We start from the raw sequence: 6,683 nt of genomic DNA on the forward strand, positions 1-6,683 counted from the left end.
TCTAGTTATACTCCTTCTTTATATAATAATGATAATAATTGTCTCTCCTCTCTAAGAATCAGCTCTATCACTTTAACCCTTCCCTTTCTGAATGCAATGGCTGTTATCTGTGATTCCCAACTCCTAATTGCAGCATGGGATAAATCATGGTTGCGGGGGGGGGGGGAGCAGTGTTTAACCCTTTCCTCCCTCACAATGGTCCCAATGAAAATTGTGGGGGGGGCAACATGTGAGGCTGGGTAAAGCAAGACTGACAGATGAGCTGAAATAAGGAGCTTACAGATGAGCTGAGATTTAAGAAGGGTGTGTATAAAAATGGAAGAAAGGGGAAAACACAAAGGAAGAGAATACATGAGTAGTCAACAGTTGCAGGGTGCAGCTCAGGCTGGCTAAAGCTCAGAAGGAAGTCAGGTTTGCAAGAGAGGTTAAAAATAATTTTTAAAGTTATTTTGGCTGTGTTAGAAACAAGATGATGAAGAAGCAAGTGGTAGTTCCTCTGTATGGAGAAGACAGAGAAATGCTATTGGGTGACAGAGAGAAGGCAGAACTACTCAACACCTATTTTCCTCTGTATTCACCCAAAAGAAAAATGTAGCCCAACCAGGTGATAACAGAATGATGTAAGGAGTGAGCTGCATCCCAAGATATAAAAAGAGATAGTAAGGGAACACCTAGCTACTTTAAATAATTCAAATCTCCAGCACCTGATGAGCTGGACCCAAGGGTACTAAAGGAGCTTGCAGATGTAATCTCAGAGCCTTTGTCTATGATCTTTGAGAATTATTGGCGAACAGGTAAGGTCCCTGCAGACTGGAGGCAGGCAAATGTTGTCCCCATCTTCAAAAGGGTGAGGGGACCCAGGTAACTACCAACTGTGAGCTTGAGTTTAATACCACAAAATGTCCTAGAACACATAATTCAACAGTTGGTCTTTGAGCACTTAGTAAAGGATGCTGGGATTACTAAAACCCAATATGGGTTTCTCAAAAATAAGTCATGCCAGACAAATTTCTCTTTTTTGTGGAATTACAAGCTTGGTGGATTAGGGGAATGCTGTGGATATAGTGTATCTTTGATTTCAGTAAGGCTTTTGACAAAGTCCCCTGTGATATTCTTGTGAGGAGGCTGGTAAAATGTGGATTAAATGAGGTAACTGTTAGGTGGATTTGTAGCTGGTTGGCTGACCAAACCTGAAGAGTACTCATTAATGGTTCCTCATCATGCTTGGGAAAAACTGACAAGGGGAGGTTCTGCAGATTTCTGTCCTGGACTCTTTATTGTTCAGCATCTTTATAAAGATGGATAAAGGAATTGAGGGGATGCTCATCAAATTTGCAGTTGACACCAAACTGGGAGGGGTAGCTAATGCCACAGAAGACAAAATCAGGATTCAAAATTACCTTAAAAGATTAGAGAACTGGGCCCAAGCTAACAAAATGGGCTAACCAAAAACAAAATTTCAATAGGGACAAATGTAGGGTTCTGCACTTATGCAGGAAGAATCAGATGCACAAATGATCAAGGGTTTGGAAACCAAGCCGTATGAGGAACGGTTGAAGGAGCTAGGTATGTTTAGCCTGGAAAAGAGGAGACTGAGAGGAGATATGATAGCCATCTTGAAATATCTCAAGGGCTGTCACATGGAAGAGGGAACAAGCTTGTTTTCTCTTGCTCTAGGGGTTAGGACCTGAACAAATGGCTTTAAGTTACAAGAAAGGAGTTTCCAACTAAACATCAGGAAAAACTTTCTGACAGTAAGAGCTGTTCAACAGTGGAATGGTCTCCCTTAGGCTGTAATGGACTCCGTCTTTGGAGGCTTTTAAGTAGAGGTTGGATGGCCATCTGTCATGGATGCTTTAGTTTAGATTAACCCCTGCAATGCAGGAATCTAGACTAGATGACCCTTGGGGATCCCTTCCAACTCTACAATTCTATGATTCTGTTTCCACTAGGGAAGTCTGAAGTTGCTATTCCACTTCTAGGTTGAAGCAGAACAGCGACAATTGGATGCTGCTATATCACATGTCACTAATGTAGCACCTGCAAGTGCCACGTGTGCCCACAGAAGCCTTGCTTGGTGCCTACAGAGTTGCATTGACCCACTGAGATTAGCCTTTGACCCATAGGAGGTCTTTTTCCAAACCTATTTGCAGCATGAGAGTGATTTCAGGGTGGGGGTCATGGCTGGGGAACAGAAGAGTTGCGACACACATGTGGTGCCCACAAATTATTTTTGGTGACCCCTGTGGTAAATCATCCATGTCTAGAAGCACCCACAAAAACTGAACTCAGTACCACAGGAGTCCAATAGAAAGTGGCCATCAAGTTATAAAACATGTGGGGAAAGTCCTTTCTCTTCCCCTCCTGCATGCCATATTGAAGATATGGTGGCCATCTGTTCCGCTTTGCATAGGGCATTCTTCTTTTGAAGGTCTGCCAGTCCAAGTCCAGTTTAAGGTTAAAGTGCAGTAAGAAGGGTGAGCAAGAGGGAACCATGAAGTTGCCAATCAACTGGTAGCATCTGTACAACTGACTGAGCAAACCTTATGCCAGTGGTGGGTGGAGCCAGAGGCCAAAATGGGTGGAGCAATTAATGTAAATATTTGAACATTTAGCTAGTTTCACTTCCTAATTGGAGGAGAGGACACTTGCACAGTCCTCTCTATCTTCAATCCAGGCAAGAAAAAGGCACTATTAGAGTTTAAGGACACATTCCAAGCAGAAAAAACAATGAAAGATGGTACAAAGCAGGGCTCATATTGGGTGTGGCCTAGGGAAAGGCATTGGGGGATTGGTGAGCCCTGGGAGGGGGAGTTCCAAGGCCCAAAATGAGAGTCCTGGAGGGCCATAGTTCACCTCCACACCTGAGCTTCCACATCCCTGCTGTAACTACCAAAGAGGTACTTCCTTTTGTTTGTCCAAACCAACATCACTGGGTGATCTTACTAGCTCATAGTAACAGTTCACATAGCCTCGAACTGTTTGTAGCCACTCACTCTCCTTGCCAGCCTTGCTAGTATCTACAACTGAAACAAAATTTGGAGCAGGCCTGTACTGAGAAATTCTGTTTTTTGAAGTTCTCAAATTTAAATTGCTCCACTTTGTAAACTTCACTTAAGAATACTTGGTGCATTTTAAAGTAAATGGCATCTGGCATAAACTTAACCCATTTAATATTTTGTACATAATGTTTTCTCCTAAAATTTATCACATCCTCAGCAGTGAGGGGGTAGTAAAATGAAATTTGAATTCATGATAATATATGCTCAACCATTTTTGTAAGAAAATGAACACAGGAAACTGCCTTATACTGTACTGAGTCAGACCACTGGTTCATCTAACTCAGTACTGTCTATACTGATCAGCAGCAGCTCTCTGGGGTTGTAGGCAAGGGTCTCTTCCAGCAGGGTTGCCATATTTCAAAAGCTGTTGAACTTTTTTGGCAAAATCACATTTAAAAAATGATGGTTTTGAGCTATTTTTAAGGAAATTGGCAAAAACAACATTGCTGACATACATCCAGATTTTCCCGGGCATTTTTATTTTTATTTTTGCCAATATCTACCCAGACACTGCTTCTGACTGCAGTATTCCATGTATGTCCAGGAAATTCTGGACGTATGGCAATCATACTTCCAGTCCCCAGTTAGGTAGAATTTGAATGCAATTTATCAGGGCAAATGGTTGATTTTGCATGGAGTTCCCAGAGCAGGGAAGAGGGTGAAAGACACTCTCATTGACCTGGGACAGCAGCTTTCTGTCAGCTTGAAGCCATAGTCCAAAGCAAACCCTCTGACAACAACTCATCTATTCAAAGTATGAGAGGATTAAAAAACCAGCTAAGGTGTGTGCTTTGCGCTAACCGCAGGCAATACATTCAACAACAACAGAAAGAATGAAAGAAAAAGAAACGAGAGAGAGGGAGTTTGGTGCAATAATAATAAAGTGAGGGATTAGGAAGATATTTTTAACACCACATCTGTCATATTAATGGCTAACTGCTGGTTTAATTGCTGTAATCTTCCTCCGTCTGTTTTGATTTCTTAAAAGGAATACAGCTATCCTTCCTCAAACCAAAGCTTCCCTTGACACCTCTAACACTCTTATTCAGAAACTGAAATAAGTTCCCTGGGGTACACAGAAGCTCAGTGGTCTCTCTTCTGGTACTTTGCTTGTGTTGGAAAGTCACAGAAGCTGGACTTTGCTATGGCATTTTCTCAGGGTAGCTTTTCCAGGTGATAATATCCTCATGCAGCAACAGTCTGAAGCCTCAAAAGTAGAAATGAAATTGATAAAGGCAAATCAATTGATATACAACATTGGTTCGGAACAAATACAGGCCACCTATTGCACATGGTTTTAATGCTTCCCTCCATCCAAATTCTCTGCACACAGACAACTAGGACATTATGAAAGAAGTCCGGAAAACATGTCCCTGAGGTTCCAGATTTCCACATGCATGGAGTCTTTGATCTGGGGAAGTATTCCAACACGTCATTCTCTATATAGCATTATGCTCTCTAGAATATGTGGCTATAAGAGAAGAAACAAGGAGTTCCAACCTAATATTTGGCTTTTGAGAGATAAATATATGAAGTCGCTGCATATCTTAAGGAGCTAATGATGTCTAAGTGCTTACTCATGGGTAGCAATATATCCACATATATCCTGAAGTACTAGAATCTCAGAAGGCCTGTACCACATGCTTTTTTCAACATTTGGCTACATCTAGAGAAGGGAAGAGGAAATTCCAGTCCAGTTTCAGAATGTGGCCTTTCAGACCTCTCTATCTACCCAAAAGGACAGACTCTCTTCAGACCATGCCCACCCTCCATCCTGCTCTGCATCCTAGTTGAGTGTTTTTGCCTGGCTGGAATGTGTCCTTGAACTGTGATAATGCCTCCTCCTTGCCTGTTTGGGGTGAGTAGTGGGGGTTGTACAGAAACCTGTGGCTGCTGTTCACTGTACAATATTAAGAAATACAGCTGTTGCTTCGCCCATTTCTGCTCGTGACTCCACCCACTAATGGGATGCAGCCTCCAGAAGGGTGCCCTCAAGGGGATGCAACATTTGAATTGAAAAAGGTTCCCCGTCATCTAGGATGTCTATGGCTAAGCTGCCCTCCTGTGGTGGTAGCATGTACTTTAGAAGTGAGGTCAGCAGAAATCAGCAGCTGAAACTCATCATGGCATGATTATGAACAACATCAATTGCTAATGTCTGCAGATCAAGATGCTGTTAAAAGTACAGGTGCAGATGCTGGCAAAACAACCCTAGAGTTGCAACCCTAATCTCTGTGCGCCAACATTTGCCCCAAGTTATACTGCTGCCCCCAAGGATAGCTATTTTATAGCTGCATTACATGCATCTGATCATGTCTCTGGAATATAATATTCATGAATATTAACAGATATTTATCTAGATATTGCTAAATAAATACTAAAGTTGTGAAAGAATATTTTGGCAAACTTCTATATGAAATCTGAAAAACTGTCAATGGTCAAATGCTAATTACGGTTGCATGTTCTTTCTCAAATGGTGTCAGATACTAAAAAAAATGCAGGTCATCTCTCAAATGCTATACTATGGCCTGTGCAAAGGGTGAGATATAGATAATCTAAATAAAATAAAATAATTTGGCTATACCACATAGCTTGTTTGGTTGTAGACAATCCTGTAAGCAACAAGGTTCAGCGTTTTCAAATCTCAAGTTTCAAACCTCAGGTTCAAAAGACACAACCTCCCCCCGCTATCCCCCAAAACTTCCGTTGATTAATTTTGATTAATCAGTTTTCTGTAGGGGGTATCAGCAAGAACAGGTATGCCAGTTGCTCACACCACCAAGCCAGCCTTACCTGGAATTATCACCTGACCCGTTCTGGCCTATTGGTACAAGGAAGCTTCCTTGGCCATGTGATTGGTTCCCTAAAGTGGGTTGCATGTGGGTGGGATCATGGGTGGTACTTGAAGGGCAGTACTGCAGTTCATTAATAGAACATATGTGTTAAATGCAGAAGATCCAAGGACAGAGACAAGGAAGAAATTTGGTTCTGTTCACATGCAAGCCTGCCCAATTTGCACTTCCGGAAACAAGGCACAAAAATGTAGCAGCCAACCTTCAAAATTAAACTTCTCAAAATTTTGTGATGCAGTTCACTGATCAATAAAAAGGGGGCAAAATGAGCATTTGTAGGGGGAGTGGGCATTAAAAATGCATTATACTTGGAGAACTTGCTTGCAAAATGTGTAATTAGGCAAAAATCCATACAAAAATGTGTATATTAGGCAAAAATGCATTACAAAAATGTGTATATTAGATTAAATGTGTACAAAAATGCTAGCAAATTTCGGTAAATAGCTGTTTTTAATTCGCAAACTGGTGTGAAAATGTGGTGAGCTCAGTTTAGGATTCGAAAAATAAAGTACTGCTGAGAATCATCCTTCCCTTTTCAGGGTCACTCCTTAGCATCTCTTGGTAGGCTCAGGCAGCCACTAACAAAACACCCTGGAGAGCCACTGTAAGCCTGTAGAAAGTGAGACAGACCAATACCCTATGAAGGCAGCTTCATAGGTTCAATCCTTTCCTGACATCCCCCAGTTCACTTGTTTTGACCACCAACAAGCTCCAATAATACTTCATGTGTTACTTTTGTAAAAAATACATAAACCTAGTATTTTTTATG

The sequence above is a fragment of the Podarcis pityusensis genome, assembly GCF_964106645.2.
Source record: "Podarcis pityusensis genome assembly, chromosome: 12".
NCBI classification, from domain to species: Eukaryota; Metazoa; Chordata; class Lepidosauria; order Squamata; family Lacertidae; genus Podarcis; species Podarcis pityusensis.